General features: G+C 42.2%; 1 protein-coding gene and 1 pseudogene across 4 annotated transcripts in view; one reads left to right on the forward strand and one right to left on the reverse strand.

The window, feature by feature from the left end:
- LPP (LIM domain containing preferred translocation partner in lipoma) overlaps window positions 1-27,526 on the forward strand; it is a 429,876-nt gene that overhangs the window by 218,510 nt on the left and 183,840 nt on the right. The window lies entirely within an intron of this gene.
- LOC148508251 (uncharacterized) overlaps window positions 22,771-27,526 on the reverse strand; it is a 38,712-nt pseudogene continuing 33,956 nt past the window's right edge.

The raw sequence follows: 27,526 nt of genomic DNA on the forward strand, positions 1-27,526 counted from the left end.
CATGAATAAAGAATGGTACCAAAACATTCTCCAAGAGCAACTTCTCCCAACCATCCAAGAACAGCTTGGTGATGAACAATGCCTCTTCCAGCATGATGGAGCACCTTGCTATAAGGCAAAAGTGATAACTAAGTGGCTCGAGGAATAAAACATCGAAATTTTGAGTCCATGGCCAGGAAACTCCCCAGACCTTAGGCCCGTTGAGAACTTGTGGTCAATCCTCTAAAGGCGGCTGGACAAACAAAAACCCACAAATTCTGACAAACTCCAAGCATGGCGGCCATCAGTCAGTATGTGGCCCGGAATTTGATTGACAGCATCCCATGATGAATTGTAGAGGTCTTGAAAAAGAAGGGTCAACACTGCAGATATTGACTCTTTGCATAAACCTAATGTAATTGTCAATAAAAGCCTCTGACACTTATGAAATGCTTGTAATGTTACTGCAGTATACCACAGTAACATCTGACAAAAAGGTCTAAAAACACTAATTTGTATGTATATATATATATATATATATATATATGTGTGTGTGTGTATATATATATATATATATATATATATATGTATAATTTAATTAATATACTTTGTAAGCATTTGTGTGAATCACACTTGTTTGGTAGCCAGCTGGAAAGAAAGTCTTGGGGAACCACAGACAAGTCTGATTTGCTTGGAATGTGAGAATTATGTTATATATTTTTGGCACAGTCACAAGTTTCAAGGTATTCAAGCTAGTTCCTCTATAATATAATAATAGTTTGATTCTTTCAACTATACTAGAATATTTTGTAGAATGGCAACTAAAGTTATAATGATTAATCTTTATCCCTCTAATGTGTAGCTAATCTCATGATCATTTCTACCTCCTAGTCTGTATGTCATTACTATAGATAGATATATATATATATCTATGTATGTATGTATATGGTATGCGGGCAGGTAGCCAGCGGTCGAAATTGAAATCCCGGCATGGGACTATTGATAGGCGTCGAAATCCCGATGCCTATCATTATCCACCCCCTGAAATCCTGCCGCCCAGCATGTTGAACGAAGGTAAGCCGGGCGTCGCGAGTGGGGGAGGGTTATTTTTATTGGATCCTGAGGGGACTTAGGTTTAGGCTCGAAGGGGGGGGTGTTAGGCACCTTTGGGGGGTGGTTAGGCACTAGGAGGGAAGGTTAGGCACCCCTAAGGGGAGGGTTAGGGATAGTTGAAATACTTACCCTGTCGGGATCTTCTGCCTTCTGGTGTCTGTATTACATCCGCCGTGCTTATGTCCGGCGGTATGTCCTACCGATTCCTATATATATATTATATATTATATATATATATATATATATATATATATATATATATATATATATATATATATATATATAGAAAACATGTGAGTGGAAATTCTAATTACATTATACTTTTTTGCAATGTCTGTTTACTGGATAAATGAAGAAATAAGAAGGAAGTATATGCAAAGAGGAACTAAGCTTCATTGAGGGAGCTTTAGAATAAAGGATATAATACATGCAAGTGGACAATTGAATGTTCCTGTCTCTTCCCTTGTGTATGAATTGCAAATTACTCTATTTGTACTCATGAGGAAAGGATGGGTAATTTGGCAATACGGCAACATTCTCGTCAATCTTTTTGTTTCCTTTGCATTTCATTTAACAATGAAAGAATATTATGACTAATATAACAAGGAAGACGGACAGACCCCTGTGATAATCTTTTACAGAGTCTGACTCATTCCTTGTACTGACAAATCAGTCAAATAATAAAAAAAAAGTCTTAAGAGTCGGAATTGGTATTATTATTGTACTTATGCATGTACACTAATAAGAAACTCACCATATAACAAACCTGATATAGAATAGAACTATGATGGGTATATATTTGCCTTTATAAAGTCACTAGACCATAACACAAATACACAGATGTGTTTGGATAATATGTACGATATGTAGTCTTGATATACTGGTTATCCAAATGCCAATTGAATAGCCAACATAATTTTATTATCTGGAGGAGTAAGGGCTGGATGGGATGACTGAAATGTTTCATGTTTGAGATTACAACTAATTCAGTCATGTTTGTGTGTGTATATGTGTGTGTATATATATATATATATATATATATATATATATATATTACACACACAGTGCCTTACAAATGTATTTATTCACCCCGTTGGCTTTTTACCTTTTTTGTAACATTACAACCTGTAATTTATTTTATTTTTTAAATCTGACTTTTGTGATGAATCTGCACAAAATAATCTCATTTGGTGAAGTAAAATGAGAAAAATATATATAAAAAAGAATCTTAATAAATTTCTGAAAATTGGCATGTGCATATGTAATCACCCCCTTTGCTATGAAGCCCCTCAAAAGTTCTGGTGCAACCAATTACCTTCAGAAATCACATAATTAGTGAAATGAAGTCCACCTGTGTGAAATCTAAGTGTCACACGATCTGTCAGTATAAGCACACCTTTTTTGAAAGGCCCCAGAGGCTGCGACGCCACTAAGCAAGAGGCATCACACCATGAAGACCAAGGAGCTCTCCATACAAGTCAGGGACAAATTTGTAGAGAAGTACAATTCAAACCTGCCAAGAGAGGGCTGCCCTCCAAAACTCAGACTGGGCAAGGAGGGCATTAATCAGAGAGGCAGCACAGAGACCATAGGTAACCCTGAAGGAGCTGCAGAGTTCCATAGCAGAGACTGGTGTATCTGTGCATGTGACCACAATAAGCCGTACACTCCATAGAGCTGGGCTTTATGGAAGAGTGGCCAGAAAAAAAACATTACTTAGTGATAAAAATAAGAAGACACGATTTGAGTTTGCCAAAAGGCATGTGGGCGACTCCCCAAATGTATGGCGGAAGGTGCTCTGGTCAGATGAGACTAAAATTTAACTTTTTGGCCACCAAGGAAAATGCTATATCTGGTGCAAACCCAACACATCCCAACACCCCAAGAACACCATCCCCACAGTGAAACATGGTGGTGACAGCATCATGCTGTTGGGATGTTTTTCAGCAACAGGGACTGGGAAACTGATTTGATTCGTGGGAAAGATGGCTGGTGCTAAATACAGGGATATTCTTGAGCAAAACCGGTTTCAGTCTGCCGGTGATTTGAGACTGGGACGGAGGTTCACCTTCCAGCTGGACAATGACCCGAAGCATACTGCTAAAGCAACACTCGGTTTAAGGGGAAACATTTAAATGTGTTGGAATGGCCTAGTCAAAGCCCAGATCTCAATCCAATTGAGAATCTGGTCAGACATGAAGATTGCTATTCACAAGCGGAAACCATCCAACATGAAGGAGCTGGAGCAGTTTTGCCTTGAGGAATGGGCAAAATCCCAGGGGCAAGATGTGGCAAGCTCATAGAGACTTATCCAAAGCGACTTGCAGCTGTAATTGCCGCAAAAGGTGGCTCGACAAAGTACTTACTTTAGGGAGGTGAATAGTAATGCACGCTGAAGTTTTCTGTTATGTTGTCCTAAATGTTGTTTGTTTCACAATATAAAAAAAAACACAACTTCACAGTTGTAGGCATGTTCTGTGAATGAAATGATGCACACCTTCAACAATCCATTTTAATTCCAGGTTTTGAGGCAACAAAACACAAAACCTGAAAAATGCAAATAGGGTGTGAATACTTTTGCAATATGCATTGAATATGCAATATGTGCTGATTTCTCTATTTGTATTGATTTGATATTTTCTTTGTGTTGAGTTATCCATGTTATGTATTTATGGTATACAGCACTTTCAGCCTTTTTGTTTGTGATGATTTGGCTAGGATATATATGTTTTTATCTATGATGTGTATTGTTGACAGTGCTATATTCATGTAACTAGCTTCGACTTTTTAACTAATTTGGTTTTTGGTTTGTGTTTATTTAATTTAATACGCTCCTTGTTTACTAGTTGCTAGGCAACATGCACTGTGTTCGAATCTTGCAGGCTGACGCTGGTTGATGATGCCACACATTTTATGTCTCGTGATCGGGACATGCCGCTGGATGTGTCTGAGGTTAGCGTGGTGTGGATGCTGGCTGATGACGTCATGTGTGGCGTCTTGGTCCGATCTGAGAGCTCCATCTGTGGGGGTTATACGCAGCAGTCTGCAGGGGAGTTAGATTGTACTGATGTTTTATGGGTATATATGTCTGTCTGTATTTCTATTCATTTGTGTACTGCTGTCCCTGAGGAAGGGGGTGTTACCCCGAAACATCGGACTATTAAAGGACCATTTTATACATTCATAAATCTATTGAGTGCCTCCTACTTGCTGGATATGGGGAGTGAATGACACACTCTGGAAGGGCACCGTAGCAAGTATTTTGTACCCATTTGGAGATATAGATATATGTATATGCATGTGTGTGAATATATATATACTGTATTGACATTGGTACTGAAGATGGACCCATCCCCTATGTTCCACTAGACTTATTTATCACAATAAGGGGCAGGTTACCAGCAAGCATGTTGTAAAACATTTGCTTATTTTTGCTTGGAACACCATGGGGCATGAACAATAATAATCATAGTTTCTTAACTGCAATATCCGGCTGAGTTCATTGCACAAGGTTAATAATGGACCTCACATTTAATTAAAGCAATGCAAATGTTTCAGACTGTATGCTACTGAGATTAACATTTGTACTGTTATGGTATACGTAGAAACATAGAATTTGATGGCAGATAAAAACCACTTGGCCCATCTAGTCTGCCCCATTTTTAAACATAGTTACCTCAACCCTTATTGATGCTTACTTCTTCTGAAGGATATCCTTATGTCTATCCCATGCATGTTTAAATCCCTCTACTGTTAGCTTCCACCACCACTTGTCCACTACCCTTTCTGTGAAGTAATTTTTCTTCAAATTTCCCCTGAACCTACCTCCCTCCACTTTCAGAACATGTCCTCTTGTTCTAATACTTCTCTTTCTTTACCTTGTTAAAACCCTTTATATATTTGAACGTTTCTTTCATGCCCCCCCTTTCCCTTCTCTGCTCCAAACTATACATATTAAGATCTTTTAGTCTCTCCTGGTACGTTTTGTGGTATAGACCTTGCACCATTTTAGTTGTCCTAACTGAACACAGTAATCGAGATGAGGACGTACCAATGACCTATACAGTGGTATTACCACTTCTTTCTTTCTACTACCGATTCCTCTACCTATGCAACCAAGCATCTGACTTGCCTTCCTCATTGCTTTGTTACAATGTTTGCTTGCCTTTAAGTCACCTGAAATAGTGACTCCTAGATCCCCTTTACTCTTCAGTAGTTTCCAGTATAGTGCCATTAATACTATATTTAGTCTTTGGATTTTTGAGACCCAAGTGCAGGATCTTGCATTTTTTGGCATTAAACTGTAGTTGCCATGTTCTTGACCATTCCTCTAGTCTACCTACATCATCAATCATTTGTTTTACCCCTTCTGGAGTGTCTACCCTGTTGCTTACCTGTTTGTGTCATCTGCAAAAAGGCATAGTTTCCCTTCATTACCATTTGCAATGTTGCAAATAAAGATTTTAAAAAGCACTGGTCCAAGTACAGATCCCTGAGGTACTCCACTGGTAACATTTCCCTCTTGAGACTGCACTCCGTTTACTACAACTCTCTTTTTCCTATCCTGCAGCCATGATCTTATCCATTCAACTATATTTGTATCCAATCCCATGCTTTCCAGTTTATTTAACAGTCTGCAGTGTGGAACAGTGTCAAAAGCCTTACTAAAGTCTAGATAAGCTACAGTATATCTATGCCCCCCTTTATCTATTTCCTTAAGGCCCCCATACACGGCACGATATACGTGCCGATCCAACGGATTGGCACGATATACGTGCTATATATTGCCCTGTATGGGCACGATATCGTACATGATATCGTGCTGCGCGCTCCCGCGGGGTCGTACATTGCATTTCCAGATCTTCCTGCAGAACCATCTGATCTGGGATGCGATTGTATGATCCCATTCAAATGGAGGAGGGGGGAGCTGGCATATCGTGCGATCAACGGGGACCGCACGATTGCTGGCGGTGACAGCACGATCCATCTGCTGACGGATCGGCAGTCACCCTACATGGTGCAACGCAACGTGTATGGGTACCTTTAGTCGCCCAGTCAAAAAAGTCAATAAGATTTGTTTGACATGATCTCCCCCCAGTAAATCCATGTTGTTTGGGATTCTGCAAATTGCTGGATTTGAGATAATTTATGACTGTTTCCATCAATTTCCCAACTACTGATATAAGGCTCACTGGTCGGTAGGCTTGCCTCTTCCTTGCTTCCACTTTTGTGCAGTGGGACAACATTTGCTCTTTTCCAGTCCTCTGGAATTACTCCGGTAGCTAGTGACTGGTTGAATAATTCTGTTAATGGTGTTACCAGCACCCCTTTAAGCTCTTTTAGTATCCCTGTTTGTATCCCACCTGGCCCCATTGATTTATCCACTTTCAGTTTTGAGAGTTCTGTTAGGATCTTCTCCTCTGTAAATGTGCTTGTTCCTACCTCATTTTTTTGATCACCTGCAACTTAACTGTGGCCCCTTTCCTTCTCTCTCAGTAGTGAATACTGAACAAAAATAATTATTAAGATCAGCTATTACATTGTATACTTAAAAAAAAAAAAGTTTTTCCCCCTTTACACACTGTGCCATTTTCTCCTCAGCTTTTGCCTTTGCACATCTGATTACTTTGTTAGCCTCCTTCTGTTTTACAAGCTACACCACTTTGTCTTTATTATTTTGCGTCTGCTTGTATTTCCTAAAGGCCATCTCTTTTGCATTCACAATACTTGCTACCTCTTTTTCAAACCACACTGGCTTCTTTTTCATTGTGGTTTTCCTAACCCTTTTGATACAAAGGTCTGTTGCCTTTAATATTGCACTTTTTACATTCTCCCACCTCTCCTGCACTCCTTTCAAGTTCCGCCACTCTGCCAAAGATTCGCTTACACATCTTCTTTCCCTGCAAAATCAGCCTTTCTAGACTCTAACACCTTTGTTTTTGTATGGCGTGAGTCAGTATCTGTCTTTATACAAAACATTGTTGCAACATACAGATGTGTCCTCATACAGCTGGCCTCAATACGCTATCTCAGCACACTTGTAGAGACTCTGGTGCCCGGAAGGGGCTTTTTAGCGCGACTAGCAAACATGTGTAAGGACGCTTCTGTACAACATCATCAGAACGTCATTTCAAGTACACTTTGCTGCTTCTCAGGTGCCTGAAATGGTAAAACTCTTCAATCTCTCCTCCTTATTCAAAAGACCTCTTAATGAAGATTTGAATGTCCTGTACACTAAAACAACGTCATGTTGACTTATGTTTTGTTGAATAATTTGATTTGTACTCCTATTTATGGTGCGGTGATTTTTATTTAATTTTGAAACCAGAGGTAAACTGTTGTGTACTTATCTATTCCAAGTTCTCGGTGGTTGCAATTTTATGAAAAAAATCCCATGCTTTATATTTGACTGATTTTTGTTGCTGAACATTTTGTCCTAAAGAATGAGATTGTACATACTTCACTCATTCTTGTAATGTAAAATTCCATTTATATTTTATTTTCCAACTACTACAGTAGCTACTGCACATTAAGAATTAGTTTCCACTGTTGAGAAGGGGAATGGAGCCTTTAATTTAACAGTTGTATTTTTACAGAAATTCTGGCAACTCAGTGACTAAGAGAAGACATTGTCGAAGTTATTGGTTGGAGCATGGATTTGTTTTCCGTGACTGGCTTGGGTGTGTGTGCATGTATATGTTAAATTAACTACATATCATTGTGTTGGTCCCCTTAATATCACAAGACCGCTGAAGATGCCCTGTGGCATCTGGCGCTAACATGTTAGCAGCAGATCCTTTAAGTCCTAAGTTGTGAGGTGGGGCCTCCATGACTCAGACTTGTTTTCCAGCACATCCCACAGATTCTCGATCAGATTGGGATCTGGGGAATGGTTTGAGGAACATCTGTCATGTTCCTTAAACCATTCCTGAACAATCTTTACAGTGTGGCAGGGCGCATTATCTTACTGAAAAAGGCCACTGCCATCAGGGAATACCGTTGCCATGTAAGGGGTGTCTCTCTACAAATTGTGAACCTTAACTTTCCACATTTCTTGTTCGGGGTCCATAGGGATTCGCAGGGATACCATGGGGATATTATGGTTGGAAGACCAGGCACCAAACAGTTAAAGCTTCTGCTCCCAGAATGCATCGGGTCCTCCTTCATATATGCCCCGCCCTTAGCCATAGGTCTGCAGTTGTTCGTTTGGTGCTGCAGAATCAAGACTCGCCTCTGTAACAAAAGGACTGCTTAGAGCAGTCCTAAGCTTTTATTTTAGGTTTTATGTAATGTTTTTCTGAGTTGTCGGTACCAAGCGTCTGAATTAAGACGCACATACTGCGACTCCATCTACCTCCGCCGGGCCGCAACAGCAGTAATTGTGCTGGTGATTTTGGCGGGTCGCGGCTGAGCTTAGCTAGCTGCAATGCTGCAACCTGGACTACACAGGATGTTCGGAGATGTCAGGTAAGGCTATTCCACGCTTATGAGGAATCGCGCGCGGCAGTCCTTGCTTTTGGTGTCAGAGACGCACCAGCAGTCGCTGCTGTCAGTGTACGGGATTGTCCGCGTCCTCACTACAACAGCCTGGGCCTTATCTGATGCCGGGGATCGGCAGCAGACGCTATCTGCTGCCACGAGGCCAGCGTACCTGGCTGGTTAACGCAGCTTTGGGGAAGTAGGCGCTCCCCCGGTAGCTCCTCCTCCGACGCAGTCCCTATGAAGGGTTTTGCACGTCTGGGTTGCTCCGCCTACCCTCCACGCGTATATGAGACACTCACGGTCCACGCTCAGTGCGCCCTGTAGCTGTTGGTCCCAGGAGGGTTTGGGTCAGTCTCCCTGTGTACCTCTCCCGTGGCTAAAGTATATGGTGTTCTATGTCCTACCATTCCTTTGCATTGCTGTAGTTGATTTAGAGCCATAATTATATTACATATGCATTGTATGTGACTGTTTGCTAGCTGCTGATTGACAGTCTTTTATTTCTAAATCTGTCAATTGTAACTATCACTGTTTTCGCTCCATCCTCTTGGGCTGGAGGTTACTTTCCGAGTTCTTCACATTCATTAAGATTTTGTGAAGGCCATCACATAACATTGCAATTATTGCCTTTACTCTGAACATGTCAAAAGATAAAGGGAAACAGGAGGGGGAGCAGCCTGTTCTGGTTCCATTTAAATCATGTACAGCTTATGTGTAAAAGCCATCTTGGGCCTCTTCTTTTTCCCAGGTTATGATAAAGATTGTGGGCCGTATGGCTGCTCCCACGATGCCTCCTTGGATGGGGTGTTCACAGTATACTATGTTTGCACCTCCTATGCATCCTTCATGGAAGGATATTTATGGCCATTCTAGTCGGAGTATGGCACCATCTAATGTTGATAACAGACCGGTAGTGACCAAGACGCCTAAGCGCAAGATCTTTTCCATCAGTCTGCCCAACATATGGATTCAGACGCATCACCAGGGGAATCAGATGATGCACAGGGTTCCTCTCCAGGATCTAGTTCTGGGGAGGAGGATCATCCGTCCACGGTGGATGTTCCTTCTTTGGTGAGGGCGGTTAGATCAGTCTTAGATATTCAGGATGATGAACCAGCTCATAGTAAGAAGGCTCCAATGCTTAATAACCACCAGAAGATGGTCAAAACAGAATTACCTGTATCTGAACAGCTTACAGAGCTTATCAAGGAGGCATGGGGTAACCCTGATAAACTACATTCTCTCCACTACATTCATTTCGGTCACCCAAATTAATCTCACCTTCTCATCACAGCAACCCTGATAATCTCATTCACATCTCTCCCATAAACACTGTCCCTCTATCTTGTGCCCTCTGGAATGCCAGATCAGTCTGTAATAAACTGGTTCCCACCCATGAACTTTTCATTTCCAAAAACTTGCATCTCCTAGCCATTACTGAAACCTGGATTTCAACCTCTGACACCACTTCCCCTGCAGCTCTCTCTTCTGGGGGCCTCACCTCTCACACTCCTCGGCCCAAGGGTCACCATGGTGGTGGTGTGGGGGTCCTTCTATCCCCAGCTTCCTCCTACCAACTCATACCCTCTGAACCATCACTTACATTCTCTACATTTGAGATTCATGCTATATGCCTTTTCCAACCAGTACACCTGCGAGTAGCTGTAATTTACTGTCCCCCTGCACCTCCCTCTAAGTGCCTTGACGACTTTTCTTCCTGGCTTCCTCACTTTCTCTCCTCTGACTTCCCCTCCATTATCCTTGGTGACTTCAATATTCCAATTTATATCCCCACAGAATCCTCTGCCTCCAAACTCCTTACCCTCACATCTTCATTTGGTCTCTCCCAGTGGACCTCCTCACGCTCACATGTGAGTGTGCACTCACTTGATCTAGTCTTCACTCACCGTTGTAATATTTCTGATTATTCCAACTCCCCATTCCCCCTCTCTGACAATCACCTTCTCTCTTTTAACCTATCTCACTCTCCTTCTCCTCTACCTCCTAAGGCCACCATCACTAAGCGTAACATTGAGGCTATCAATGCCGTTCCTTTATCTTCCCTGCTTGACTCGCTTCTCTTCCCTATCCTCTCTCTCTCCTGCCCTGAACAAGCTGTTCCCTATACAATGCCTCCATTCTGCTCTGGACTCTGTTGCTCCAGCAATCACTACTCATCCTCGCCGATCCACACTACAACCTTGGCATTCCAAATGCACCAGATATCTGCAAAAGTGTTCACGAACCACCTGAGTGACAGTGGAGAAGATCACGCTCTAAGGCAGATTTTCTCCACTTTAAATTTATGCTCTCATCCTACAGTGCTGCCCTTTCCCTCTCTAAACAGTCCTATTTCAAGAACCTCATCTCTTCCCAGTCTTTAAATCTCCAGCGTCTCTTCACCACCTTCAACTCCCTCCTCCGTCCACCCCCTCCTCACCTCCCCTCCTCACTCACTGCCCTTGACTTTGCTACCTACTTTACATCTAAAATTGATTCCATACATTGGGACATCATATCCCACCAGTCCCCCTGCTCTACACCTCCTCCTTTCCGAGATCACCCATCTCCATCCACTTCACTGACTCTGACATCCTTCTCCCCTGTATCTGGAGAGGAAGTCATGGCTCTCATCCGGTCCTCCACCTCTTCTACCTCCCCCCTTGACCCTATCCCTTCAAGTCTCCTCCGCTACCTCTCTCCTTGTGCCTGTTCCCATCTTGCCCACCTCCTCAATTTCTACCTCTCATCTGGCACTGTCCCTTCTGCTTTCAAACATGCCCTTGTCTCCCCCATTCTTAAAAAAAACCTACCCTTGGTCCTAACACTCTCTCCAACTACCGTCCCATCTCTCGCCTCCCTTTTGCCTCCAGACTCCTTGATCGTATTGTCTACAACCGCCTTACCACCTTTCTTTCCTTTCACTCCCTCCTTGACCCTTTTCAGTCTGGCTTCCCTTCACTCCACTGAAACTGCCCTCACAAAAGTCAGCAATGACCTTCTTGCTGCCAAATCCAAGGGCCACTACTCTCTGCTTATTCTCCTTGACCTCTCTGCTGCCTTCAACACTGTTGACCACCCTCTACTGCTGCAAATCCTTCACTCCCTTGGTCTACGTGACACTGCTCTCTCCTGGCTTCCTCTTCCCCACCACAGCCTGTTACAATAGGTGTTCCCCAAGGTTCCGTTCTTGGACCTCTTCTATTCTCCCTCTATATGTCCTCTCTAGGTGAACTCATCATCTCTTTTGACCTCCATTATCATCTCTATGCTGATGATACTCAGATCTACCTTTCCTCCCCTGACCTCTCCCCCTCTCTCCTCACTCGTATCTCCAACTGTTTCTCTGCTATATCTTCCTGGATGTCCCAGCGATTTCTAAAGCTGCATACACACACAACGATTTTTTTAATGAACGATTTGAGTAAACGATTTTTTCCCTTGAAAAAATTGACTAAAATCGTTTACTAAAGTTGTTCATTTACTAAATGTCATGAACGATTTTTATGAACTACAAACAATTTTTGCATATTCCCTTAATGAAAATCGTTGAGTTGACAAGTCTGACTGAACGATAAACTACAAACGACAAACTACAAACGTGAACGCGCATGAACGATAATCGTTCATCGTTTGACTCAGAAAGTGAACGATTTTTGCCATCAATTATCGTTAAACGATATCGTTTAACGATAATCATTAAAAAATCGTTGTGTGTGTATGCAGCTTCAAACTTAATATGTCCAAGACAGAGCTGATCATTTTCCCACCCTCCAACGTAACCTCACTTCCCACTATTTCTTTAACAATTGATGGCACAGCTATCTCTTCTAGCCCCAAAGTGCGCTGTCTTGGAGTTACCTTGGAGTCCTCCCTCAACTACAAACCACATATCCAAAGCCTCTCACAGTCCTGTCGTTTCCATCTCAAAAATATTTTCAAGATTAGACCCTTTCTCACTCAGGATGCCACCAAAACCCTCATACACTTACTGGTCATCTCCAGATTGGACTACTGTAACCTCCTCCTATCTGGCTTCCCCAACTCCCATCTGTCTCCTCTCCAGTCTGTCCTCAATGCTGCTGCTCGACTCATCTTCCTCTACATCTGCCTCCCCTCTCCTACAAGCCCTCCACTGGCTCCCTTCCCTTTTAGAACCCAATTCTAGGTTCTCACTCTCTCTTACAAAGCCCTCACCCATTCCTCTCCCATTTACATCTCTGACCTAATTTCCCTCCACTCTCATGTCCGCCCTCTTCGCTCAACTAAAGCACGCCGCCTCTCATACCAACTGATTACTTCCTCCTACTCCCGCCTCCAAGATTTTGCCCGTGCTGCTCCTGACCTTTGGAACTTTCTCCCTCTCCCTATCAGACTCTCCACCTCTTTACAATCCTTCAAACGGGCTCTCAAGAGCCACTACTTCATCAAAGCCTTCCAGCTCCCATCCTAACTTGCTGCAACATGCTCTTTCCTCCCTGTTTACCCCGTCTGTGTCACACCTGTCTGCTCCTCCCCTTTAGAATGTAAGCACTTACAAGCAGGGCCTCTACCCTCTTGTGCTTCTCCTTACTTTACTGTCATCTACTTCTTACCCCCCACCAGGGCACCTAACATTTGGTTGCTTACGCTATGTTGTATATCTAGGTGTTATGGTCACTAATGTAGCAATGGATATTATCCATGTCCTTGTCCTAAATTGTATGGTCACTTGTCAAATTATTTGTTTATGTACTTGGTAAGGCGCTGCGGAACACTTGTGGTGCCATATAAATAAAGGATAATAATTTTGGCGCAGACCGTAGCCTGCCAAAGACACGGCTGGATAATCAATTGGAAGAAATAGTCACTTTCTCCAACACAGCAGATTGTACATCTGGGAGCGTTTCTGGAGTCTTGGGCACAAAGGGTGTTTCTGCCAGAGGACAAGATTGTGGATCTATCGTTGCGGATACGCAAGCTGCTATGCAAGCGAAGGGTATCCATTCTGTTAGCAATGCAGGTCTTGGGATCAATGTTATCCACCTTCGCCATGGTGGGGTATTCTCCGTTCCATTCCAGGCCTCTACAAAGATTTATTCTCTCCAAGTGGAACGGACAGCATCATCTGATAAGGTCTCAGAGGATCATTCTCACTCCAGAGGTTCATCACTCCCTCCTGTGGTGGCTGAGAGAGGATCATCTAAACAAAGGCGCCCGTTCTGGATTCCAAGTTGGGTGCTTCTCACCACAGACGCCAGCCTTCGCAGATGGGGAGCAGTGACAGGTCGTCGCCCCTTTCAGGGAAGATGGACAAATCAAGAAAGTAATCTGCCAATAAACATTCTCGAACTGCGAGCAGTATACAAAGCTCTTGCCATGGTGCAGGACCTGCTCCAGGGCAGGCCGGTCCAGATCCAGTCCGACAATGCAACTACAGTGGCCTACCTCAATCATCAGGGAGGCACAAGAAATTATGCAGCCATGAAAGAAGTGACAAAGGTTCTGATTTGGGCAGATCGTCATCTTCCAGCTATCTCGACAATATTCATACCGGGAGTACTCAATTGGGAAGCAGACTTCCTAAGTAGTCAGAGCATACACGCCAAAGAGTGGTCTCTCCATCTGGGGGTGTTTCAGCTCCTGGTAAACAAATGGGATCTACCAGAGATAGATCTCATGGTGTCACGCCACAACCACAAGGTGTCCAGGTACCGGTCCAGGTCCAGAGACCCATCAGCAGCCTTTGTGGACGCACTGGCAGTAAAATGGGATTTCAAGCTGGCATATCTTTCTTCTGATCTCTCTACTTCCAAGAGTTCTCAGAAACTTCAAGCAGGAAGGCAGAATGGTATTACTGGTGGCTCCGGCTTGGCCCAAACGTCACTGGTTCACCGACATAAAGAATCTGCCCATAGACAGTCCGTATCCTCTTCCTCTATGGCAGGATCGGCTAACGCAGGGTCCCTGCCGACATCCGGACTTACCTCGTCTGGCTTTGATGGCGTGGCTGTTGACTCTTCCATCCTAAGAGCAAAAGGTTTTTCCAGTTTTGTCTTTCAAACGATGATTAGGGCACGGAAGCCTGCCTCTGCCCGCATCTATTACAGAGTTTGGTATTCTTTTTGGAAGTTGGTGTTCTTATTTGAAGTATGATCCTAAGATATTCAAATATCCAGGGGTACTGACTTTTCTTCAGGCAGGATTAGACAAAGGTCTACGCCTGGCCACTTTGAGAGTGCAGGTTTCTGCACTGTCAGTCTGGTTCCAGAAGAAGATTGCTTCATTACCAGATGTTAGAATATATTTCCAAGGAGTTTTGCGAATTCAGTCTTCTTTTGTTCTATCGGTAGCACCGTGGGATTTGTCTTTTTCTTAAGGGGCTACCAACTTCCCAAATTGAACCTTTGGACTTTGTGGATTTGAAGTGGTTAACAGCAAAGACACTTTTTTTTTCTTCTTGCTATTTCTTCTACTTTCAGAGTCTCTGATTTGGCAGCGCTCTGTTGTCACTCTCCATTTTTGATTTTTCACCAGGATAAAGCTGTTCGTACAAGGGAGGGTTACCTTCCTAAGGTAGTTGCCCGATTTCATGTGAATGAAGAAATTACTGCTCCTGCTTTTCAGGCTCCAGACCTTTCTGTAGGAAAGGATGTAGTTAATGCTCTCCGTATCTATGTGGAGCGTACAAACACTGTTAGAAAATAAGATGCTCTTTTTGTATTTATATGGTTTTCAGAAACGATGATGGCCAGCTAATAAGCAGACTCTACCGAGATGATGGCTATGCATGACTATCTCTCAGGTGTACGCACAGGCTGATCTCCCTGTCCTAAGCACGGTGACAGCACATTCTAAATCGTGGGATATAGCCGTGGTGCCTCGGTTGAGCAATTGTGCAAGGCAGCCACGTGGTCTTCTGTCCACACCTTTCTTAGGTTTTATGCCTTTGATACTTTTGCCTCTCAGGATGCTTCCTTTGGGTGACGAGTTCTTTTTTCTGCTCAGGAGCGTTCGCCACACTTTGGGAACTGCTTTATACATCACCATGGTATCCCTGTGGATCCCTATGGACCCTGAAAAAGAAAATTTGAGTTATGGTAGACTTACCTAGATAACTCCTTTTCTTCGAGGGCACCCTCCCTGACGCACCTGGCTTTATTGAGTTATATGGGTTATATTCTTTCAGTCTCAGATTCCCTCATCTTATGTAAGTGTTCCTGGTGTATGATTGTTCTTCCTTCTCATCTTTCCTTTTCCTGCCTTGAGGCTTGTTAACTAAACTGAAGGCCTATGGCTAGGGGCGGTCTATATATGGAGGAGGACCCAGTGCATTCTGGGAGCAGAAGCTTTAACTGTTTGATGCCTGGTCTTCCAACCATAGTATCCCCCATGGTATCCCTGTGGACCCTATGGACCTCGAAGAAAAGGAGTTATCTAGGTAAGTCTACCATAACTCTAATCTTTTAGCAGGGTTGTGTTATTTCTTCATTTTGACAATGTGTAGGAGAGGGTGGTACAACAGGCTAATGTTTGTTTCATAAAGAGGATTTGGATTCTTTGAGCAGGGTCCATAAACTTCTAGGGGTAGTGTATTTGCAGTGTTTAAGACCCTTTCTAACAAGCTCTTTGCAACATAAAATCTTATCTAAGAAGTTGAATGGATTCATATTAGTGAACGTTGTACCTCTAACTTAATTTATTTAACCTATTCTGTTACTCTAAGATTTTTACCTTGGTTGATATTCCTGCAGGTGTACTGCATTGTTAAGTGAGGATTTGGAATAAGAAAAAATGGGCTGTCCTATTCGATTATGACGGGCTAATGCCATCTTCACATGGGGTTCAGCATCGGGGCCAAGCTGCATTCCGGAGCTTGGTAAATTCGGCTAAAAGTGTCCCCCATAGAAACCTATCGGGCTGAGTAAAAATGGCAGACTGCAGCAGATATCTCAGATATCAGCTGCGGTCCTGGGCTATATACATTCAATGGATACTAATTAGTTGTGGGTAAACCCCCCCCCCCCCAAAAAAAAATAGGTGTTTTCTAGGCCTATCCGGCAAAATAACAATTGATAAATAGGATCCTTAACACACTAACTTCCACCTAATTTCCCCTGGATCTTTTTTCCCATTTCGCTATAGTAAGATTTCAATTCTAAAGTGGCATGACAAGTTCATGAATTATATTTTTTTTATAGGTTTTTTTTTTTTTACTAAAGGTTAACTTTTCAGCTATTTTTTTTTTTGTTTAGATTTTTAAATACATTTAACTTTTAAGCCAGTTCTACATTTCTGAATATCAATTCTATATTAATTGATAAATATGCTAAGATTATTGTCTACGTTTAGTGCACTTTTTAATATATATTTATTGTGTTTTAATCAGGGTTCAAGCAGCACTATTATAAATAGTAGATCTTTGTAAGTTTTCTTAATTTTCTTAGTGCCAGGAGGAGCTATTTTTTAGATTTTTTTTTAGATATTAAATCAGCATTGGGTCTATTTATACAGTGGAGGGATGTACAACTAGATCTGCCCGAACCGAAGATATACGGTGAAAGGGCAAGTGTTGAAATGGATTGCTTTTTACACCGCCTTCTCACAATTCCTAACAGTAGGCACTGATGTTTACTGGATGTGAAGATCCAGGTTTCTTATCTATTGAAAATTATGTTCTGCCCGTTAAAGGCATCCTTTACATTGGAGTGTTTTCCTGTTTCCTTGTAGTTTTTTATTTTTTGCCTACTGTATATACTGAAATATTAGGTGCTGTTGGCTGCCGTGATAAGACCTTGTAATTGTACCAACCTTTCTGTAAAAATACAACATGAACATTTGACCTTTTTTTTTTGTGCTGAGAAATGTATTTATTTGCTTTGTCAGCTTTTTAATACCTAGTTTAACATTTAACAATTAATGTTTACATCTAATTATTTAGTTAGAACCTGTGTAATAGAGCCCTGCCAATACATTTTGTACTGAACATGTTTAGACTGTTTTTCTAGTTAAGAAGTAAAGTTAATATACATACTGTAGATCTGAGGATTGCTATGGAAACAATTAACAAGAGTTTGCAGGAGAATATATACTACTTCATACTTCTAATGTGGATGCGGTTGTTAAAGTACAGCTTCTACTCAAACTGGTAATGTGCCAAATTGCAGAATGTCTCAACCCTAAAAATAATTTTCTGTGGGCAAAGGTACAAAAGATTGTAGTGTTTGTGCTTTACAGTATATATCTTTACGCTTAAATGTTCCTTTTCTTATTAGTTTAGTTTCAATCCTTTAACGCTTATGCGCTACCCTCCAACATGACCCATTCCATTAGGTACAAAACACTCTGCTCCTGGTCTTCCCACCTAACGTATGATTGCAGTCACCTGTGTTTAACTAGGTAATGATGAGACAGGTGTTTCAATCATAACTTAAGAGGGAAGTCTAGGAGCAGAGCATTTTGTATCTAATGGAACAGGTGATGTTGGAGGGTCTGTTATCCTGTTCTCTATGTCCTGGGACTCCAAACTGTAATGACTGGTAGAATAGAAGAACCAGCCAGGTATTTCCTTGGGTGACTGTGGGGCTATAATTGCAGTTAAGATCTGCAACATGGAAGATGTTTGTTTCTAATTTGAAACCAGGACAGAACCTTTGGTACTTCCTCATCTTTGCGGCCCCTGCTACGTAATTTACTTATCCGCTACGTAAGGTACTTAACTTACGTAACTTTCTTAAAACATTGACTACTTACGCTACTGTATTTCCTCCGCAGCCGACTCCGCGCAATACATCTGTTCTGTCCCCCGCGTATTTTATGTGAGTAAAAATTGTGTCCCCCCCCCTCACCCCGCGTTGTTTGTGGTAAAAAAAAAAAAGTAACCCAAAATGATGACAATTTTTAATTTGCCACATACTGAGGAAGATGTTGGTTTCTTTCACGAAAGAGGTATTATTCCTTGAAACAGAAAACGTGCAAATGGCCACGAAATTAAGTTGTATGTGAGAGAAAACGTTTGGCGGTGTAACGTCAAAAGTTGTAAGAAGAAAACCAGTGTCAGGTCTGACAACTGATTTAATGGTTCCAGGGTAACATTTTAACAGCCCTGCGATTTGTGTTCTGTTGGGCAGAGGAGCTGACGTCCATCAAGTGGTGCCAGAAACAGCTTAACATGAGCGAAAATACCACCATAAACTGGAATAATTACATGAGAGAGGTGGTCTGCTCATTACAAGTCATGCGTCAACCGAAAAAACGAATAGGCAGCCTTGGCAAAATTGTGGAAATAGATGAGTCTATTTGTAAGAAGGAAAAGCAACGCTGGCAGGGTTTTGCCCCAACAATGGATCTTCGGGAAGTGTTTTCTGGCTCAGGTCCCCAATAGAGAAGCTGGCACACTGATGGCAAGTATTGTGCAACACATTGAAGAGGGATCTAACATTTATTCGGACTGCTGGCGTGTCTATAAAACTACATTAAAAATCAACAAGCAATAATCACAATTCACATCACATAACCACATCATATTAAAAATCAACAGGCAATAATACTAAAAATAATACAAGTCAGACTTACCTTTCTTTACAAGCTTAAAAGGCTTTTAATCCGTGGGAAAATGAAATGCCAGCTAAAAATAATCCAACTGACCTGCCGAACACTCGCCGCATATGACCAGCCGAACACACTAGACCCCGCATATGATGTATCTTCACTAGTCATTGAACATACGTAAGTAGCGTAACCAGTGGTCTCCAGCAGGGGGGCGCAAAGATGAGGAAATACCGAACTTTTCCATGAGCAAGCAGCTTTATTAAGACGAGTTCAACAATAACCAGTGCCCAGGCTGTGAACGATGAAAGGTTACAAAGGTAGACGATGCTGTTGTTAATCTCATTAGACCGATTCTATTAAGGAAACTTGTGACTCCTTTGCTATGATGTACTTGCCTTGTTCCTTCTTATGTAGTGTATTACAGAAATGGCATATAAACATTGCAGATTTAGATGATGAGGTAACTATTTTTTAATATGGCAGCTGTAGGGGGCTGTGAGGTGTTTCACGGATGTTGGGGCTGAGAGAATTTTAGCGTTAGAACTTACAGCTACAAAATGATTGCATTTTATGTTTTAACTAGCTTTTGCCCCTGTGGCTACGCCCACAATTATATATTTTTTTATTTATTTTTAGATGTTCTGGTTGTATGTCATTGTCACTGTGTCTCCTGTGCACAGACTGCTATGTAGCCTATCGTATTCAAGTGAACACAGGCCCAATGTATCTCCCCCCCCACTCCTTATCGGCCACACGCATGGTGTCACTCCTATGTCTTGCATTGATGATGTCAATACATTTTGTTTTCGATATTGCTCAGCTTTAACTTGACTGATTGAAGTGAAACAAAGTGCAGGTTATTTCCACTACCAATTGATGCAGTTTTCATGTAAGCAGGTGTAGTAGTTTTTGATCCATCTTGGAACAAACAGACACAACATTCTTATTATATTAGTAGTGTTCATACTAGGTTGTTTTAACAGGGAGCCGCGCCCTGCCAAATTTTTAAAGGCAAAATGCGCCCTGCCCCCTTTAGCGGCGCCCTGCTAAAACAGCCTGGCCGCTGCTGTTCTGCCGCCGCGTGCATGCGTACGGCATCTATTCACATTAAGGAAAGCTTCAGGGAAGCCCACCACCTCCGTAGGTGCTGGGCATGTCCCCATTAGTGACGCCCCCAACAGTGACGTTGGCGGGGCCGCCCCGCCCCCAAAAGTGACATGGGCGGGACCGCGCCCCCTTTTTGTACTCATGCGCCCTGCCCATCCCTAATCCTAGCGGGGACATTATATTAGTATTCTAGTATAGTATTATATAGTGTATATACAGGTTGAGTCTCTCATATCCAAATATTCGGAAATACGGATTTTTTTTAGCACTACTGAGATAGACATCTTTGCTTTTTGATGGTTCAATGTACACAAAGTTTGTTTAAAGCACAAAATTATTAAAAATATTGTATAAAATTATCTTCAGGCTATGTGTATAAGCTGTATATAAAACATAAATGCATTCTGTGTTTAGACTTGGGTCTCATTCCCAAGATATCTCTTTATGGTATGCATATATTCCAAAATACGGAACATCCCGATATCCAAAATACCCCTGGTCCCAAGCCATTATTTATATTGGAGACTCAACCTGTATTAGTATAGATATAGATATTTGACTATGTTCATGGTAGGCACTGTGCAGAAAAAAAAATTGGGAGTGTAATACAATAAATGGAAGTATTCTTAAGGGTTTTTTTTTTGGCAGATAAAACTTTGCACACTTCGATGGATCTCACAGGTTACTCTTTCAGAAGTTGAAGTGCAGGGTAAACTGGCTAATGAGAAGTTAACAGGCATGTTTAATTACGTCTCCCCTCTTCCTGTTCTCCTCTGTCCTTGTTTATAGACTGGATTTCTGACATTCTTTTAATGTTATCAAAGCATATGTGCTGAGCACATTCAAGCTTTGCAATACTTTTAATAGTAATGTGTCAGTATAAATCTGTTATCAGTAGAAGTCAATTTGGGATAATATGGGACAAGCCAAATGGGTACGATGGTTTGCATAGACTTAATGTAATTGTCTGCACTAGACCCTAAAGGTCCTTAATTCAACACTGGCTTCAATATGTCTTGCACTATCTCACGATTTACTCTCCCCCCGGAGGCAACATAAATTGAATTCATGTACTTACGTGTGTGTCGGTGCTGAGGGAAGTCGGCAAGGTGCAAGGACCTGTTTAACTATAACCTAATGTTTTAGATATGCCGCAAGCTCTAGGCTAGCACTGGTGGCTTCAGTCATGCAGAGGTTTATCCCCAGGGTACAGCAATGTGGGAGTGAAAAACACAGAGCCACTGCAGCCAGGACAAGTGCAGGGCTATGAATTACAGTGTAAAAAAAATATATATATACATGTGTACAGGTTGAGTCTCCCATATCCAAAATGCTTGGGACCAGGGGTATTTTGGATAACGGAATATTCCGTATTTTGGAATAATTGCATATCATAATGAAATATCTTGGGAATAAGACCCAAATATACACATAGAGCATTTATGTATTATATACATCTTATACACACAGCCTGCAGGTCATTTTATTCAATATTTTCTATAATTTGTGCCTCAAACAAAGTTTGAGTACATACATGAAATTCATTTATGTTTCATATCCACCTTATACACAAAGCCTGAAGGTAATGTTATACAATATTTTTTTTAAATTGTGCCTTTCACAAAGTTTGTGCGCATTGAACCATCAAAAATCAAAGGTTTCATTATCTCAGTCATGCCAAAGTAATTCCGTATTTCGGAATATTTGGATATGGGAGACTCAACCTGTATATATAAATTAAGTGTCCTTTCAGGTGTGTAGGGAATGTTTGGGAAGGTTTATCAATGTGTTCATGACAAAATGAGATCAGGAGGTGCAGGGAGAGTTGGGCAGCACAGCCAGGTAATAGGTTTACTGGAGCTTCAAAGAGTTCCTACTCTGTGGCCAGGAGACTGCTGCCTGTGAATATTCTTCTAGTCTCTGAAGCCTAAATTTGGCCAGAGAAAGTGATATGCTCCCCCCCTCCCCAGCAGAATCCAGAAAGTAAGCTTTGGAGGTAACCATTCCCCCGCTGCAGACTTGCCAGCACATGGAGTGTTGTTACCTGTTCTAGTGGTCTCAGGCACAGCAGAGTGACCACTACCCACTCTCCATTAGGGACAATGACAAATGTGATTGGTTAAGGGACCCAAGGAGGGGTTTCCCCCAGTGGTATTGTATGTTAGAACTGGATAAAAAGAGTAACTGCAAGCCATGATAGTGTGTTTCTTTTAAAATAAGGAATGTGACATATGTATGCTGTGATTGTCCCAAGCAGCCTTAGCAAGGACTTGTCTTTATTTAAATACATTAAGCAATAGACATCTTGCCTTAAGACTCCTGCATCTGCCTGTATCATGTGACCGCCAGAGTAGCGCCAAAATGCTACTTCCTTCTCCGGCTGCTCTGGTTTGAGCTACCCAGAGGGTGTTACGGCAGCACATCCGCACATACCCAAAAGTAGTTGGTTACAGGTGCCGGCGGTAAGAGCCTGTGTTTTGTACGAGCAGTTCCACGTACCGGTGTAGGACTTTGGTAATGGCAGTGAGTTACGCAGTTCGAGGATTCAGTAACAGACTGTTACTGACGATGAGAGGGAATCTCTAGTAGTGGTGAAGTAAGTCCACTCAGGTTACTCAAGGAAGAGTAACCACCCTCTATTCTATCATATTGGCAGAGGAAGTCATCTGGTCAGAACATGTTGTTACCATAATTACTAACTCATACTTTTACAAATATTCCTTTCTACAATCATATGACAGCAACATTTGTTACTCTAGTACAGATAACACAGGGAAGACAACATTTTTGTATAAATTAAACTGTACACAATGAAACGAGGTTCATCAATATAAATCATTGCATCCTTTGATACCCCTTTTACACCAAAATCCCGGGTCCGACCCTGGAATTTGAACACTGGTCAATCCCGAACTCGGCTTCAGACCCCGTTTACACTGCAACTCGACCCGGGTTATTCCCGGGTTTGCCCCGTTTACACTGAACCCTGCTTTTCCCTATAGATGTTATTAAAAATGGTCTTTTTTAAGGGCTGACAAAGATGAGGTCACAAAAGGCAGCAAAAGAGAGGGGTGGGGTCTCATGAAAAGGAATGATGTCGACCTAAAAATCATGCCCCATGTAGTAGCAGCCTGCTGCATACTTCATAATATATGTGAAATTCAAAAGGACCACTTCCTTCACGAGTGGAATGTGCAGGACACTGAGGTGGGGGGCATTACAAGTGATGCAGTAAGCTAGGTGGGGGAGCATGAGGACAGCACCGAGCTCATCCGAGTCACCATTGCAACAAACCTTCACTTATTGGTTTAAAATAAAAAGCAAAATTTCAAATTCCACACGTTTTTGGTTTATTTGGTTGACATTTTTTTTTTTTTTTTTTTACTTTAATCATGTACATATATTGTATTTTTTAATAGAACAGTGTTAACATAATCTCACATTATTGCAAAAGTATAAAAACAGTGTAAACATATGTCAAGCATCATATGCCCAGTATAAAAGAAAAGTGCCTTATCCCTGCAGTCAAAACAATACACTGTAAAAGTGATAAAAAAATGAAAAGTCCCTTCACCCAAAAAACATAATATTAGCCGCACAATATAAAAAACAAAACTAAAATAGCAAATGTTCCGGCCATTGCCTATACACTGTATACCGTGGTGACTCTTGGTTTGTTTGTGTTGTGTTAAGGTGCCCACACACATACCGACTTGCTCCCAATCAGCCAATGTACACGATTTCCCCTGAACTCTCCCTGAACTCTCCCAGGCAGTCGTGGTCACGATTTGGAGTTAAAAATGTCCGATCTGACTTGAGATCTATCGTGCAGCCAGTGCATTGTATCCCAGATTGGCTAATCTGCCCTACAGCACGGCAGATCTGAAGATGCGATGTACGACGAGCGGGGACGCACATCGGCATCGTGATCAAGTGTAGAAACTCACGGTTTGGCCATTTTTTACATGATCTGTCGTCACGATTCGTCGAAATCGGCCAAATTGGATGAAAAGTCGTTGTGTGTGGGCACCTAGGGTTAGTGCTAGGGTTGTAATAATTGGGCCCCATATTGCATTGGCCAAATCTGGGTTCTGGGTACACTGGGGCCTGTGGTAATGCCTGTGTTTGGTTGGGAAAACCACAAGCAAATGTGCGCTCAAAAAAAGACATCTGTCTCTCTTGCATATCCATTAATTGCCTCTCAAATGACTGCTGCATTTGCCTTTCGGACTCTAGAAACCGATCCAATCTGGCATCCAATTCGCGGAGATGCTCCACGATCACAGAAGTCATCGCTCTAGCCGCTCGCTCCGACCTGTTGAGCAGCTTCTTTTTGGGTGGCACATTGTAGACTGCAAAGGGGAGAAACAAACAAAAAAATATAATATGCACTGAGCCGACATAAAGATAGCAGTGGTGTTTGCGTACATGTGCTTGTGGCCTTCTATCAACCTGCACGCTAGCAGCACTCTGCAACAGTTACCATTTGGATTTAAGTGAATGTAGTGTGTGTGATGTGGGTGTTTTTATTTTTTAAAATACTTACTATTAGCGCGTAGCGGAGGGGTCTTTTTAGGGGACGCAGTCTCTGAGCTTGTCTCAACTACCTCATCTATGGTGGAAGCGATACTGTCACCATTCACAGATGAATCCATCCTGTCGGCATTCACAGATGAATCCATCCCACTACCTTCTCCAGGTTCATCGGTCAGTAGGAGCAGTGATTTGGTCTGCATTGCGAGGATGGCAGGGTAACCTGTGTAGCCGATACCTCTTGACTATCCTCCTGCTGGCTGGAGCAGGATGGCGCAATTGAGGAGGACAGTTCTATGGGGTTTGAAAGCGCTGTATTTCCAAAAGTGCTGTAGCACAATTGGTAATGCACCCATTCCTTGCAGCCTGCACCACTTTTGTTGCGGTTATGTTTGTGCACTTTAGTGAACTGCTTACGCAAGGCCTTCAATTTATTTACCACTTGCTGCTGCGTGCGTTTTACCCCTCGGGACTCCAGCATCTTGGCTATATTGTGGTACACTACTGCATCTTTCACTGTGCCGGTCATCTGGCGTTTAATTTCTTCCTCCGCCCTGATGAGCAGTAGCTCTCCGATATCGGCATCAGTCCAGTTCGTGGCAGCACACATGCTGCTGTAGGAACAGGGTGTGGGTCAGGCTGCTGCTATGGCTGTGTATCAGCCTGCGTTTGTAGCTGCTGGTCAGGCTGTGGTGCAGGCTGCAATACTGACTGTGGCAGCCTGTGTATCAGCCTGCGTTTGTAGCTGCTGGTCAGGCTGTGGTGCAGACTGCAGTTCTGACTGTGGCAGCCTGTGTATCAGCCTGCGTTTTGTGGGAGTTGGTCAGGCTGTTGTGCAGGCTCTGTGCAGGTTTGGCATGCAAGTAATGGCTGCGTGTGTGTCTCTGCAGGGCCCTGACAAATGACATGATCTGCCAACGCCCCAGAAGCTCCAATCAGCTAATAGCAGAAAATTGCCGGGTCAAATAATCCGGGTAGCACCCGTTCACACTGCCGCATGACACGGGAACAACCCGTTTTCAACCCTGCTCTCAACCCGAGTAAGATTTCCCGGTAAATCGACCCGGGTTATTATTTTGGGAGCCGTTCACACAGAGCCTCAACCCAGATCGACCTGGCAATAACCCGGGTTAATTGTTTGGTGTAAAAGGGATATAAGTTTTACGCTATTAATATGAAGTATTTTGTCTTGGAGAATTTTGATGCTTTAGGCTGTGCCAAGATCCTTGTGTTCATCACTGTGTATTTACTTTTATTTGTCCTTGGTATTATTTCTTTACTGCACATAACAGATGGGGGAGTAGGTGTACTTGCATGCATGAGCACTGTGTACACTGAAGGCAGTACATTTGCTAAACTCAAACAGTGCTTGTTCATTTACAGATGAATTATAGTAATTAGAGTTTAATTATAGTCACATCTGTAAAAAATCAAATGCAATATATAAATTTGAAAACAAAGTTTAGTCTTTTGTGATGACTGTATTTAGCTCAATTGAGATTTTACATCTATAAATAAAGTGTTTAATTTTATGTTGGATACCAACAAGAGACGTAATTAAATCTGTCAACAGAACTCTGTTTCCAAATACTTTCACATATTGTAGTTTTGATATGTCATTGCTTGGCCCATGTGCTGTCTGTTGATGAAACACTGAAACTACTGGGTTTGAATGTGTTTACTTAAATGTAATTCTTACTGGATGCAAGCAGGGCAAATGGTGAAATCTTTTGGCCCATATACTGAATGTTCAGCAAGTTTTTGCCTGTGTATTGTCACAGACTACTGATTTGGCATACACTAGACCTGCAGTGTTCAATGAGTGTTGTCCGACTTCATTGTGTTGGCATGAGCAGCTGTATTATGTTAGAATGTCTTTCGTTGGCATGTTATTTTGGCACAGTTTATTATTTCCCTGGAATTCATTATGTTCCTTTTACTAGTTTAGATTAAAAAAAGCCATTTAATCACATGTATGATACAAAGATTGTTGTTTTTTTTTTTTTTGTATCAGTATACAATCTACAACTCTATCTATCCCCTGGTTACATTTAATGATAGAACCCATTAGTGAATAATTAGGGGATCATCATAATTTATTATAAAGAATATAAAAATTAACTATCATTAAATTAATAATGAGCACCAGATTAAAGTTTAAGGCCCAAGGGCAACTATCATCTGGGGGCCCCTACAAATAATATTGTCCATAAAATATGCTGGTGATGTTATTAAAAAGTTTAATGTGTAAATACTCCTAGCATCACAAATGCATCACATTGAAACCCCAGTTCATATATGCCACAGTGCCCCTCATGATGGTGATGTAGCTATGAGCGGGGGCCCCTGGGTGACCACCCGGGCCACCTTGTTGTTAATCTAGCTCGGTTTATGACACCTCTACTTTTCATTCACCCAGTTAAATCTGTAATGTGTAGACTGAAATATATGATCCAGAGTATTGTAAATGCTGAGACATTAGAGCAGGGGTTCCCAACCACGGTCCTCAAGGCACACGAAGGCCAGTTTCACATTTGCCGGTTTTGGCCGGTCAGGCAAGAACCGGGCGGTAGCAGGCCGGGTTTTTACAGGCACTGTGTGCCTAGCACAAGCAGCGGCTTTGAGACGCTTTTTATGGGTTTTTGTTTTTATTTTGGCAACCAATTGGGCATGCGCAGCAGCTGCTGCACAAGTCTTTCCAGCAGAAGCCAGTGTTTGTGAAAAGAAACATTGTTTCCTTCACACTACTGGCGTGCAGGCACGACACCGTCCTGCACAGTAG

Source organism: Taudactylus pleione, unplaced genomic scaffold (assembly GCF_031769625.1).
Source record: "Taudactylus pleione unplaced genomic scaffold, aTauple2 ptg000372l, whole genome shotgun sequence".
Taxonomy (NCBI): Eukaryota; Metazoa; Chordata; class Amphibia; order Anura; family Myobatrachidae; genus Taudactylus; species Taudactylus pleione.